The following is a 15,261-nucleotide window of genomic DNA, read 5'->3' as shown; positions in this document are numbered from 1 at the left end:
GGCCTTGGGAAATGGGGGGTAAACCGGTTCACAGAGAAAGCAGTCAGCTACTAACCAGAGATACACAGAACACCTGCCTTGTAGATAAGCCCCTTCCCTACGCTTGCTCAAGGTTAACAAAGAAAGCTGCAAGGCACGTAGCAACCTATTCCTCTCTCCTAGAAACCCCCTCCCTTAATGTATCCCTTTGACCTAGTACTTTTCCACCGACATGACCACTTTTAGACTGCCATACAAGGCCCGCTACTGAAAATTATCCAATGAACTTACGCCAGCCTATAATATGTTAATTTTGTGGTTTTGCCCTTTAAAAGCTGTGTGAGATAGCTGCTCGGGGCTCCTCTCACTTGTTTGCTGCTTGCAGCAGTAGGGGGCCCATTTGCGCAAATGAAATAAAATTACCTCCTGCTCTATTGCATCGTCTGGTCTGGAGTCTGTGTTTCTGGGGTCGTCACAAGAGGACACCGCTTTTGGGGTCCTACATCCCAAGTACCCAAGTTTGAGTGGCTCATCTTGATGAAGAATGAAGGGACTTGATGATGAACCGACGGACTGCGCAGCCCTGAAACAATTTTCAGCCATGAGGTCCCTACACAGCCTGGAACATCATTTTTGTAGCATTTTAGTTCTACACTTGCCCTTCTCCAAAAGCAAAGTGGTCGAAGTTTAACACTCCTAAATTTCTCTAAATTAAAGCGCCAAGCACAAGGCCTGGCACAAGCAGCAGCTAATACACGGTTGTGGAGTGGCTGAACGACAGCCCACCCCACAGCCCCGCGCTGCACGTGCCTAAGTTTCCCAACCATTCCCGCTCAATTTTCCAGAACAATTCCCTGAAATCGTTATTTCAGCTCATGGCAAAGCACTGGGAGAAGAAACTTTGTAAGCCATTTCGTTTATTAAGCAGTGGTGACGTGGCATGCGCGAGCAGCTGCCTGTATGCCCTATTTTATGGCAGTTGAGTTTGTGACACAGCAAGCTCTGGAAACAACACGAGTCGCTTGCATACTTAGGGGGACTCTGGGCAATGTCACGGCTAAGTCAACGCCAATGGCGTGCCCCTCCTGTCCTGGCAAGGCAGAGGTGACGACGGCAAAACAAGGGATGTCCCGCACACGGCGGGAGCCCGCGCCGCATCACAGCCTCGTGCCCTCTCCCTTGGCTCGGGCGGCGGCGAAGCTTCCCACCGCGGGGCGCCGGAGTATCCTCCCCAGGGACACCTCGGGGCTCCGGTCGGCAGCGCGCAGCCCACAAACTCACCCGATGGGCACACGGCTCTTCTTCACCATGCGGAGCGAGTGCGGGGCGCGCGACCCAGGCAACCCTCTCAGGCCTCTTGCACCGAGACGCACATCCAGGCCGCAGCTCATCAAAGCCGGTGACTCCTGCAGAGTAGAAAGCCAGACACCACCGCGATGCTAACCAGCAGCCCGAGCACGCCAGCGGCGGGACGGAGGAAGCGCACCGAAGCTTCCCGAAGCCGCACGCTCGGCCGCGCCGCGCACGCTCCTGAGCCGCCCAGCCGGCGAGCCACGCGGGCGTGGGAGAGCGCGAGGAGTGGGCGGTGGGCGTGAGGGGCGCTGCCTGGAGCCGTGTGGACCGTTAGTGACTTCTCGCCGGTGGTGAACTGTGCGCCTTGCGTTGGTTGCCTAGAGAAACGAACGTGCCCTATCCCCACAGGTGAATGCCGTGTCCCTGTCAGTCACCACGGTACTTTGAGTGGAACTCTGCTCTGGGAAGAACCAGCGGGACCGGAATGACCAGGCACTGGCCGCTGGGACGTGTAGTCGGTGTCTGACAGACCCATTAGTCGTTCCTTTTTGAGGGTTGAAAGAGTTGAAAAACCACTGCGTTTGACAGAACAGTGCTTGATTTACCTCAGATGCAGGGCGGCGTCTTACTTCTTGAGTGCCTACTGCATGCTGAACACCTGGTTAGGATTGGAGGGGTGGGGATCAATTCATGCCCCAGCCCTTGTCCTTGTTAAGCAGCAAGGTGAATCCGCAAGGTAGAATGCGATGAACTGAAACTAGGACCTGTAAGTGCGATTGGAGGTCAAGAGGTAGAGTCAGGAAAAATCTGGAAGATGTGGGGGTTGAACAGGGAATGCTCTCAATTAGGGGAAGTTGCAAACATGGGAGAATGAGGGTGTAAGGGAGTATAACCAAGAGTTTGATCAGGCTACAGCTGAAGGATCAGGTTGGGAAGTGGTACACGAGCATTAGTGGGGGGAGCTGAGCACGAAAGCCTTCCTCTCCAGTTGAGCTGGGAAGTACATTTTCAAGTTTGAGCATAAACACAGGACTTTCTTGTGTCGAGTTTCTGGCCCTAAGGAGCTGTAGTTGTTGTGTGAATTGATTTTTTTATAAATCTTGTAATTATCTTGTGAGTAATTGCATTGCTTTGTGTAGCGTGTACATGATACAGACTGTAAGAATGTCACATATTTGTAATCTGCATGTGCTTTGTTTCTTATGTACCAGAAAGCCCGCCTCCCCAAAAGAGAAGTAGACCCAGATCTTTCTTGACTTGCAGAAGCAGGTTATGATGACTTGGGACTTGGTCCTGAGAGCAGTAAGTTATTTAGCTTTGTTGACTTTTTTAAAGTCAAAGACTCACATATAAATTCACAGATCAGAAAATCGTCAGGCTGCTTGTTCCTAGTTTTTCATTTTGGAAAGGAAGTCTGAAGTTAAATATACTGATTTTCAGACTTTTCAAGTAATGGAGTATGTGGAAGTCATGATACTTTTTGTAAACTACTGAGAAATACTGCTGTATCACACTTAACTATGTGTAGATTTTCGTTGTTATTTAGATCCACTTTTTCCATTTCCACATATCGGTAAAGGATAGCTTTTGCCATATATTAAATAATTTTTGCCTTATCATAACTTTAAATGATACCTTAATTTTGGAGAATGTCATTCTAATACAAAGAAGTCTGGAAGAGCATGATTTTAGACACATTGCTATAAAAGAGTTCAGATGGAATCCATCATACCATGTGACAACAGATGAACTAAGAAAAAGGTAAAAGTGGGTTTTGAACAGAATTTAGTTGTGCTGAAGAAGGAAAGTGCATTAATATATTTAAAAAGATTTCCAACAATAGCTTGAGTGAAATTAAAAAAATAAGTTTCTGATTTGCTCACAATCAAAGAAATATTACTAGATACTGAAATATGCAGTTTGGGGATCATGTCATTTACTAGAGAGTTTTCTGTAATTTATTCTACTAGCGCTCTTGAAACCAAAGGACAGAAGGAATCAAAATGGTTGAAAATTGTGGGGAAGAGATTGGACGCATTGAGGATGCTACTGGAGATCAATATGCTTAGTGAAATAAGTCAGACCCAAAAAGACAAATATCACGTTTTCTCTGATTTGTGGTAACTAACATATAGAGTATAAAAAACTTAATATATATAAGTGAAGTCGGCATCTTGGGATTGGGATTTTATTATTATTTATAGCCTTGTCTATATTTCTGTTGAACAGTGGTCTTTCTGCTTTTTATTTGTTGAACTCTTTTTAGTGGAGCATTAAGCCTTTCATTATAAAATAAATTTCAAATGTTATCACAAAAATTAAACAAGAAAGAAAAAGGGAGGAAAGGTGAAAAGTATCATTATATTCATAAGATTGTATCTATGAATGACATAAAATCTCTTTATACTAATAAAATGTGAATTGAAATACAATTTCCAAATTAAAGTAAATTGTGGGGAAAAGAAGTCTGTGCTGAAGACATTGCTTTGTAGTAGGAAGTGCATCAGCATTTATTCCAACTAAAGCAAGTATCAGGGAATTATGCTTGGTTGTATGCCTCTAGAATTGATTTAGGAGCTTGTATGGCAAGCTGAACTCTACTAATGTGCCTGAGGAGTTGTATAAAATTCCACTTTAGCTCTTATGTTGGATGACATTTTGTTACATAGGTATTTGTTGATCCAAAATGAATGTGGAAAAAAAATCCCACTGACCTCCACTCACCAAAATTTAATTTAAAGTTTTCTAAAATTTGGAAATATCATGCAAGAATTTGAAATCATACAGTTACTACTTTTTATTTTTTGTGTTACCCTCAACAAGTTACTTTTTGTAACTTTTTCTTATAAAATTTTTATTGAATTGAATTTTCTTAAGAAATTAGAAAAGTTGGCTTCCATCCCAAAGTGCGAAAGTGTGGAATATTAGAAATGAAAATCTGGGGCCAGTGCTGTGGCATAGTAGGCTAAGCCTCTGCCTCTAGTGCTGGCATCCCATATGGATACTGGTTTGTATCCCAGTCACTCTTCTTCCAATCCAGCTCTCTGCTATGGCCTGGGAAAGCAGTAGAAGAGGGCCCAAATGATTGAGTCCCTGCACCCACGTGGGAGACCCAGAAGAAACTCTTGGTTCCTGTCTTCAGATTGGCCTAGCTCCAGCCATTGCGCCCATTTGGGGAGTGAACCAGTGAATGGAACACTTTTCTCTCTGTCTCTTCCTCTCTCTCTCTCTCTCTGTAACTCTACCTCTCAAATAAATAAAAATCATAAAGAAATGATAATATTTTTGGTTTTTTAAAAATTAAATATTTATTTATTTGAAAGCCAGAGTTGGCCAGCGCCACGGCTCACTAGGCTAATCCTCCGCCTGCGGTGCCAGCACCCTGGGTTCTAGTCCTGGTTGGGGCGCTGGTTCTGTCCTGGTTGCTCTTCTTCCAGTCCAGCTCTCTGCTGTGGCCCGGGGAGGCAGTGGAGGATGGCCCAAGTGCTTGGGCCCTGCACCCACATGGGAGACCAGGAGGAAGTACCAGGCTTCTGGCTTTGGATCGGTGCAGCATGCTGGCCACAGCCTGTGGACCGTAGCGGCCATTTGGGGGGTGAACCAACGGAAGGAAGACCTTTCTCTCTGTCTCTCTCTCACTCTCTAACTCTGCCTGTCAAAGATAAATAAATACATAAATAAGTAAGTAAATAAATAAATAAGTTACACACAGAGAGAGGGAGAGAGGTCATCCATCTGCTGGTTCACTCCCCAGTTGGCTGCAATGGCTGGAGCCATGCCAATCTGAAGCCAGGATCCAGGAGCTTCCTCCAGGTCTTTCCATGCAAGTGCAGGGACCCAAGTACTTGGGCCATCTTTCACTGCTTTCTCAGGCCATAGCAGAGAGATGGATCAAAAGTGGAGCAGCTGGGACTCGAACCAGCACCCATATGGGATGCTGGCACTGCAAGCAGTGGTTTTACTCTCTAAGCCACAGCACCAGCCCCAAAATGATAATCTTTAAAGTCATTGAAAATTAAGTCTTTTGGTTTCATCTTTTTACTTCAATTCCATTAATTGCAAATACAAACTAAGATTCTACAGCAAAACTGAATGTGTTAACACCACTATAGTAGTAAAATAAAAATTTTTATATTTTATCATATCTGTTTCTCTGGAGATATCATTAATGGGATGACATGCTTGCAGAAGTAAAATTGGACTTTTAGGGCATAATTTCATATCCCATGCTTCTCTAGGAACAGATCTTTACAACCACATTTTATGAGCCTTTTAAAGGTCCAAGTGATACATTCCTATTTGGGTGTAAACTCATACTCAACATAAGCTGGGGTTTAGGAATTTCATTACAGGAATCACCATGGTAATAGAACACTGCTGGATAATTGGCAGGACTGAGAGATTTCTAAATGGCAAGCAAGAGGCAACAAATAAAATTGAATTCTGTTTGCTGTGTGTCAGAAAAGCTAAAGGAACTGCTAGCTTTAACTCTTAGAGGCTTAGACTATGGATCCCCAGGGATTCTGGTTTAAACTAGCTAATTCTTCATTTCTTTACTCTTTAGAAGAAAGCTTTTACTGCAAGAATTGTAAATTAGCAATATCCTCAAAGAAAAGATTGTATTTAACTATAGGTACAAATTTTCTAATACAGAAACTTGAATTTCAGTAAGAAAATAACAGACAAGGTTGTAATTTTTCCTTACTTCTGCAAGGGATTTCAATAAAGCAAATGAAATTTTCATCTACATCTGAATGTTTATCTAGTATCTTTTCTATAGTCACTCATGTCTTAAGTGGAATGATAAAGGAGCAGGTTAGGAACATCTCCAGTCTGCCAAAAAATGATGAATAGTTTTTTCCAAAACAACTTTTCATTTGATAATTGGAAATTTATTATAATTTTACTATCTGTCACTGCTAATGTTTTCCCTCATTTAGCAAAAAAAAAAAAAAAAATTGTGGAGGTAGCCATTAAAAAGCCAGGTTTTGATTTGAAATTGATTTTAGAAGTTCTTGCAGAATGGAAAGTAAATTCAAAATTCTCTCTTATCTTATTTCTATTGTATCTAATCTTGGCATGTTAGTAGGAAGAATCGTAAATATGTTGATAACCTTTGAGTAATTAAGTCAGTCTCATAAATGCTACTTTTACTAATTAAACCAAGTCTCATAAATACTACTATTACTGATTAAACCAAGGCTTTTGCTAAGTTGAGCCTAATTCTCATCTGTTTTAAATCTTTTCAGTATTTCTTAACAACCTTACAGACTTCTCACTGAATGTTCCAGAAACATCCATCAGCAACATTTACAAATTGAGCTCATTAATTTATAATCCAACTACTTCCTATTTGATCAATACTCAAAATAATGCTACCTCTTAATTAAGCAAGCCCAGACACGGGAAGTCTTGACTCCCCATTTACTTTGTGTTACATACCTAATTTCTTTGCAATCCTGTGAATTCTAGTTTTCAAATGAATCTTTCTCTTCTCTCCATTTTCATGTGCATTTTTTAAACATTTATTTTATTTATTTGAAAGACTTACAGAGAGAGGTAGAGACAGAGAGAGAGAGAGAGAGAGGTCTTCCATCCGCTGGTTCACTCCCCAGATGGCCGCATCAGCCGGAGCTGCGCTGATCCGAAGCCAGGAGCCAGTAGCTTCTTCTGGGTCTCCCACGTGGGTACAGGGGCCCAAGGACTTGGGCCATCTTCCACTGCTATCACAGGCCATACCAGAGAGCTGGATCGGAAGAGGAGCAGCCAGGACTAGAACCAGCGTCCATATAGGATGCTGGTGCTTCAGGCCAGAGCTTTAACCTGCTGAGCCACAGCACCAGCCCCTCCCATATGCATTTTTAATGTATCTCTCATTAGGGCTATTATAATAGCATCTTAATCTCCCTACTTCTGTTGACTATGTTTAATCTGGTTCTTTTTCCTCTCACTGTAAAGTTTTATAATTTTGAGGAGAGGGGAGTTTCCCACATATTTTAATTGAAGGAAGTACTAAGTAGTTTTTAAACATACTCATCTTTCTTTCTTTTTAAAGATTCATTTATTTGGGAGGAGGCAAGATGGCGGAATAGGAAGGGAGCACACTGATAGTCCGGGGAGAGACAGTTTAATAACAGTGGAGAAACTGCAGGTTCAAGGAAGAGTAGGGGAGGAAACAGCAGAAGAAACTCTTCTGGAACGCATGATTCACAGTGGACCTACGTGGAGAGCGTGGGAGCCCACAGTTCAGGACACCAGCGGCAGACTCAACACACCAGTGCTGGAACGCAAGGTGAGCCGAACCTCAATAGCCCGAGACACCGGCAGGCAAGCGGAGAGAGGAGACTAGAGGGAACGACCCCCGGGGGGGAAAGTTCACCAGGCTAACTGGAAGAGAGAGAGAGAGAGAAAAAAAAGGTGACTGGTACGGACACGGGTTTCTCTCTCTCCGCTCACCTCTCAAGGGCGAGCAAGACAAAGAGCAGGTGCCATCTTGGACATACGTCATAAGCAGAGTGACCTCAGGTCTGCACCGGCCCTGAGCCTAGCAGAAAAACCTGACTCTGGGCGGGGCAAATTAACAGGAGATTAGGACCTAGTAAATTTGTGGTGCTACTGAACTGAGACTGTGAAAAAAGAGACGGTGGGGGAGAGAACTCACGGAATTCACGTGAGTACTCTCCAGAGACGCTACAATTCCGTAACTTTGGCAACTCAGTGGGAGACTGAAGGAGAATTTGAGCCCACTCTGAGGGCAGAACAGATTCCCTGTGTGGTCCTTGGGAAAGAGCTTCCGATCTCTGGCTCCTGTGGGTATATCATTTGCCTGCTAACTACCTCCAACTTCGTTCAGCTGTGTGGAATTACTTCCCTTTTGAATCAAAAAAAGAAAGAAAGAGAAATCTATCACGCCTAACCTGGGAGTGTCACCTTTGGCACACCAAATAGAGCTCTCAGGCCACACCCATCTCAAGCCTCTAAGGCTCCATCAAAAACAGACAGTCCACTTAATCTAGAGTCATAGTATAACAAGAAAAAGCACCACAGTGAAGAAACCAAATATCTCCAATATGCCAAATAACAAACGCAAAAACCAAGATAATAGAAACAAGGAAGTCACCATGACACCCCCACATGAAAAAGACACCCCAATTCAAGATTATGAAGATGATGAGATAGAAGAAATGCAAGAAGCAGATCTCAAAAAATTGATAAGAACATTAAGAAGTTCTCAAAAACAAATTCTTGAACTACAGAAATCCTTAATGGAAAAGGTAGAAAATCTCTCTCGTGAAAATGAAATATTAAGGAGGAATCAAAATGAAACAAAACAACTAGTACAACAGGAAACTGTGATAGTGATGAGAAATCATAATGAAGTGAAGAATTCAATAGATCAAATGAAAAACACAATAGAGAGCCTTACAAACAGAATGGGTGGAGCAGAAGAGAGAATATCGGACTTAGAAGACAGAGAACAGGAAAGGATACAGTCAGACCAAAGAAAAGAAGAGGAAATTAGAAATCTAAAACATATTGTCAGGAATCTACAGGATACTATTAAAAAACCCAACATTCGGATTCTAGGAGTTCCTGAAGGCATGGAGAGGGAGAAAGGATTAGAAGGCCTTTTTAGTGAGATATTAGCAGAAAATTTCCCAGGTTTGGAGAAGGACAGAGAAATCCTAGTACAGGAAGCTCACAGAACCCCTAATAAACACGACCAAAAGAGATCCTCACCACGACACGTTGTAATTAAACTCTCCACAGTGAAACATAAAGATCCTAAAATGTGCAAGAGAGAAACGTCAGATTACTCTCAGAGGATCTCCAATCAGACTCACAGCTGACTTCTCATCAGAAACCCTACAAGCTAGGAGGGAATGGCGAGATATAGCCCAGGTACTAAGAGAGAAAAACTGCCAGCCCAGAATATTATATCCTGCTAAGCTATCATTTGTGAATGAAGGTGAAATAAAGACTTTCCATAGCAAACAGAAATTGAAAGAATTTGTTGCCACTCGTCCAGCCCTGCAAAAGATGCTTAAAGATGTGTTACACACAGAAACAAAGAAACACGGTCATCAATATGAAAGAAGGTAAAGGAAGGAAACCTCACAGCAAAAGATCACAGGGAATTCAAAGCATATATTAGAACTTCTCTTTGGCAAATGGCAGGGCAAAGTTACCACTTATCATTAGTCACATTGAACATTAATGGCCTGAACTGTCCAGTTAAAAGACACCGATTGGCTGATTGGGTTAAGGAACAAAACCCATCTATTTGCTGCTTACAAGAAACACATCTTTCCAACAAAGATCCATACAGACTGAAAGTGAAAGGCTGGAAAAAGATATACCATGCCAACAGAAATGAAAAAAGAGCAGGCGTAGCCATCTTAATATCGGACAACATAAACTTTACCACAAAAACTGTTAAGAGAGACAAAGAGGGACACTATATAATGATTAAGGGATCAATACAACAAGAAGATATAACAATTATAAATGTATATGCACCTAACTACAGGGCACCGGTTTACCTAAAAGATTTGTTAACAGACTTAAAGGGAGACTTAGACCCCAATACAATAGTACTGGGGGACTTCAATACTCCACTCTCAGAAATAGACAGATCAATAGGACAGAAGATCAACAAGGATACAGTAGATTTAAACGACACTATAGCCCAAATGGATCTAACAGATATATACGGAACTTTCAATCCTACAGCTAAAGATTTTACATTCTTCTCAGCAGTACATGGAACCTTCTCTAGGATTGACCACATACTAGGCCATAAAGCAAGTCTCAGCAAATTCATAAGAATTAGAATCATACCATGCAGCTTCTCAGACCATAAAGGAATGAAGTTGGAAATTAGCAACACAGGCATCCCTAGAGCATATGCAAACACATGGAGATTGAACAACATGCTCCTGAATGAACAATGGGTCATAGAAGAAATTAAACAAGAAATCAAAAACTTTCTGGAAGTAAATGAGGATAACAGCACAACATACCAAAACGTATGGGATACAACAAAAGCAGTGTTAAGAGGAAAGTTTATATCAATAGGTGCCTACATCAAGAAATTGGAAAGGCACCAAATAGATGAGCTTTCAATTCACCTCAAGGATCTAGAAAACCTACAGCAAACCAGACCCAAATCTAGTAGGAGAAGAGAAATAATTAAAATCAGAGAAGAAATTAACAGGATTGAATCCAAAAAAACATTACAAAAAATCAGCCAAACGAGGAGCTGGTTTTTTGAAAAAATAAACAAAATTGACACCCCATTGGCCCAACTAACTAAAAAAAGAAGAGAAAAGACCCAAATCAATAAAATCAGAGATGAAAAAGGAAACATAACAACAGACACCACAGAAATAAAAAGAATCATCAGAAATTACTACAAGGACTTGTATGCCAGCAAACAGGGAAACAAATCAGAAATGGATAGATTCCTGGACACATGCAACCTACCTAAATTGAACCAGGAAGACATAGAAAACCTAAACAGACCCATAACTGAGACAGAAATTGAAACAGTAATAAAGGCCCTCCCAACAAAGAAAAGCCCAGGACCAGATGGATTCACTGCTGAATTCTACCAGACATTTAAAGAAGAACTGACTCCAATTCTTCTCAAACTATTCAGAACAATCAAGGAAGAGGGAGTCCTCCCAAATTCTTTCTATGAAGCCAGCATCACCTGAATTCCTAAGCCGGAAAAAGATGCAGCACTGAAAGAGAATTACAGACCAATATCCCTGATGAACATAGATGCAAAAATCCTCAATAAAATTCTCGCCAATAGAATGCAACAACACATCAGAAAGATCATCCACCCAGACCAAGTGGGATTTATCCCTGGTATGCAGGGATGGTTTAATGTGCGCAAGACAATCAATGTGATACACCACATTAACAGACTGCAGAAGAAAAACCATATGATTATCTCAATAGACGCCGAGAAAGCATTTGATAAAATACAACACCCGTTCATGATGAAAACTCTAAGCAAACTGGGTTTGGAAGGAACATTCCTCAATACAATCAAAGCAATCTATGAAAAACCCACAGCCAACATCCTATTGAATGGGGAAAAGTTGGAAGCATTTCCACTGAGATCTGGTACCAGATAGGGATGTCCACTCTCACCACTGCTATTCAATATAGTTCTGGAAGTTCTAGCCAGAGCTATTAGGCAAGAAATTAGGATACAAATTGGGAAGGAAGAACTCAAACTATCCCTCTTTGCAGATGACATGATTCTTTATTTAGGGGACCCAAAGAACTCTACTAAGAGACTATTGGAACTCATAGAAGAGTTTGGCAAAGTAGCAGGGTATAAAATCAATGCACAAAAATCAACAGCCTTTGTATACACAGACAATTCCATGGCTGAGGAAGAACTGCTAAGATCAATCCCATTCACAATAGCTACAAAAACAATCAAATACCTTGGAATAAACTTAACCAAGGACGTTAAAGATCTCTATGATGAAAATTACAAAACCTTAAAGAAAGAAATAGAAGAGGATACCAAGAACTGGAAAATTCTTCCATGCTCATGGATTGGAAGAATCAATATCATCAAAATGTCCATTCTCCCAAAAGCAATTTATAGATTCAATGCAATACCAATCAAGATACTGAAGACCTTCTTCTCAGATCTGGAAAAAATGGTGCTGAAATTTATATGGAGGCACAAGAGACCTCGAATAGCTAAAGCAATCTTGTACAACAAAAACAAAGCCGGAGACATCACAATACCAGATTTCAGGACATACTACAGGGCAGTTGTAATCAAAACAGCATGGTACTGGTACAGAAACAGATGATAGACCAATGGAACAGAATTGAAACACCAGAAATCAATCCAAACATCTACAGCCAACTTATATTTGATCAAGAATCTAAAACCAATTCCTGGAGCAAGGACAGTCTATTCAATAAATGGTGCTGGGAAAACTGGATTTCCACGTGCAGAAGCATGAAGCAAGACCCCTACCTTACACCTTACACAAAAATCCACTCAACATGGGTTAAAGACCTAAATCTACGACCTGACACCATCAAGTTATTAGAGAACATTGGAGAAACCCTTCAAGATATTGGCACAGGCAAAGAGTTTCTGGAAAAGACCCGGGAGGCACAGGCAGTCAAAGCCAAAATCAACTATTGGGATTGCATCAAATTGAGAAGTTTCTGTACTGCAAAAGAAACAGTCAGGAGAGTGAAGAGGCAACCGACAGAATGGGAAAAAGTATTTGCAAACTATGCAACAGATAAAAGGTTAATAACCAGAATCTACAAAGAGATCAATAAACTCCACAAAAACAAAACCAACAACCCACTTAAGAGATGGGCCAAGGACCTCAATAGACATTTTTCAAAAGAGGAAATCCAAATGGCCAACAGGCACATGAAAAAATGTTCAAGATCACTAGCAATCAGGGAAATGCAAATCAAAACCACAATGAGGTTTCACCTCACCCCGGTTAGAATGGCTCACATACAGAAATCTACCAACAACAGATGCTGGTGAGGATGTGGGGGAAAGGGACACTAACCCACTGTTGGTGGGAATGCAACTGGTCAAGCCACTATGCAAGTCAGTCTGGAGATTCCTCAGAAACCTGAAGATAACCCTACCGTTCGACCCAGCCATCCCACTCCTTTGAATTTACCTAAAGGAAATGAAATTGGCAAACAAAAAAGCGGTCTGCACCCTAATGTTTATTGCAGCTCAATTCACAATAGCTAAGACCTGGAACCAACCTAAATGCCCATCAACAGTAGACTGGATAAAGAAATTATGGGATATGTACTCTTTAGAATACTATACTGCAGTAAGAAACAACGCAATCCAGTCATTTGCAACAAAATGGAGGAATCTGGAACACATCATGCTGAGTGAAATAAGCCATTCCCAAAGGGACAAATACCGTATGTTCGCCCTGATCGGTGACAACTGACTGAACACCAGAAAGGAAACCTGTTGAAGTGAAATCAACACTATGAGAAACGGTGACTTGATTAGCATAGCCCTGACTGTTAATGAACAACTTAATACATTATCCCTCTTAGTAGTTTTTTTTTGTCTGTTCTACTTAATATGACTGGTTTAATTCTGTAATTTATACACAGTTATTCTTAAGTGTTGAAATTTAACTGAAATGTGATCCCTGTTAAACATAAGAGTGGGAATAAGAGAGGGAAGAGATGTACAATTTGGGACATGCTCAAGCTGACTTGCCCCAAATGGTAGAGTTAGAAACATACCAGGGGATTCCAATTCAATCCCATCAAGGTGGCATGTACCAATGCCATCTCACTAGTCCAAGTGATCAGTTTCAGTTCACAATTGATCATAATTAAAGGACTAAGAGTCAAAGGGAGCACATAAACAAGTCTAGTACCTGCTAATACTAACCGATAGAATAAATAAAGGGGAGAGTGATCCAACATGGGAAGCGAGATACTCAGCAGACTCATAGAATGGCGGATGTCCTAAACAGCACTCTGGCCTCAGAATCAGCCCTAAAGGCATTCGGATCTGGCTGAAAAGCCCATGAGAGTATTTCAGGCATGGAAAGCCAAGACACTCTGGGAAAACAAACAAAGAAACAAACAAACACCTAAATGAAAGATCTCTGTGAGTGAGATCCCAGTGGAAAGAACGGGTCTTCAAAGAAGGAGGTACCTTTCTCTGAAGGGAGGAGAGAACCTCCACTTTGACTATGACCTTGTCTAAACAAGATAAGAGTCGGAGAACTCAAGGGGCTTCCATAGCTTTGGAAACTCATGACTGGTGCATAGGGAGATTACTGATGCCATAGACAGGAGTCTCAATTGGTAAAGTCAACAACAGGAGTCACTGTGCACTTACTCCTCATGTAGGATCTCTGTCCTTGATGTGCTGTACATTGAGGCTTAATGCTATAACGAGTACTCAAACAGTATATTTCACTTCATGTTTCTATGGGGGTGCAAACGGTTGAAATCTTTACTTAATGTATACTAAGCTGATCTTCTGTTAAAAAAAAAGAAGAAGAGATTAGCAATTCCCAACTTGACTCTCACTGGGATTAAACATGACAATAGGTCTGATCTGATTTCATCATCATTTAAAAAATCATCTATTATTTTTCACTTTATGTCTGTGTGGGAGCAAACTGTTGAAATCTTTACTTAATGTATGATAAACTGATCTTCTGTATATAAAGAGAATCGAAAATGAATCTTGATGTGAATGGAAGGGGAGAGGGAATGGGAAAGGGGAGGGTTGCGGGTGGGAGGGACGTTATGGGGGAGAAGCCATTGTAATCCATAAGCCGTACTTTGGAAATTTATATTCATTAAATAAAAGTTAAAAAATGCAAAAAAAAAGAGATTCATTTATTTATTTGAAATGCAGAGTAGCAGAGAGGCAGAAGCAGAGAGAGAGAGAGATAATCTTCCATCCGCTGGTTCACTCCCCAAGTGGCTGCAATGGCCAGAGCTGGACCAAACCAGAACTAGGAGCCAGGAACCAGGAGCTTCTTCTGGGTTGTGGGGAGCAGCCCGGACTGGACTGAGTTACTGGAATTAAGACTTATTCTATGCATCTGCTCTCCCACAATATGGCGCTGGGAGAGAAGTAAACAGCTTCCGCACAGCTGCCTCCAGTTCAACCAATAAACTGTAGGACTTGCTCCTGATTGGAGAGCAGCGTACTCGGCGTGTGGGCAGCCGAGTTAGGATTGGCGGAGGAGGACTATAAAGGAGGAGAGAGACGGCATGCACCAGGGAACATCTAAGAGGAACATCTAGCTGAAGGAACACCTGTGCAGCCCCCGAGAAGAGCCGGCCGGCGGTGTGCCGCTCCCCTGCGGAAGTGGGGAAAGCGGCCAGGGGGAACCGCCCTTCCACGGAGGTGGAAGGGATAGTAGCCAACCCGGGAAGAACCAGCAGCAAACCCGGGGAGGGCCGAGCAGACAA

The 15,261-nt window shown here is 41.9% G+C and overlaps 1 protein-coding gene across 9 annotated transcripts in view; it reads left to right on the top strand.

Moving 5' to 3' along the window:
• The first annotated feature begins 1,522 nt into the window (after window positions 1-1,522).
• CC2D2B (coiled-coil and C2 domain containing 2B) overlaps window positions 1,523-15,261 on the top strand; it is a 120,274-nt gene continuing 106,535 nt past the window's right edge. For 4 of the 9 annotated variants that reach the window (XR_007910852.2, XM_051823118.2, XM_051823126.2 and 1 more), the window contains exon 1: window positions 1,540-1,680. The gene's annotated coding sequence lies outside the window, so the exon portion shown is untranslated. Of the gene's footprint in view, window positions 1,681-7,327; window positions 7,565-15,261 lie in introns of all 9 variants that reach the window. The other 5 variants (XM_051823119.2, XM_051823120.2, XM_051823121.2 and 2 more) reach the window with 3 other exon arrangements.

Source organism: Oryctolagus cuniculus, chromosome 15 (genome assembly GCF_964237555.1).
Source record: "Oryctolagus cuniculus chromosome 15, mOryCun1.1, whole genome shotgun sequence".
In the NCBI taxonomy this organism is placed as follows: Eukaryota; Metazoa; Chordata; class Mammalia; order Lagomorpha; family Leporidae; genus Oryctolagus; species Oryctolagus cuniculus.
The sequence above is the reverse complement of the archived record's forward strand: the minus strand, read 5'-3'. Positions and strand labels throughout refer to the sequence as shown.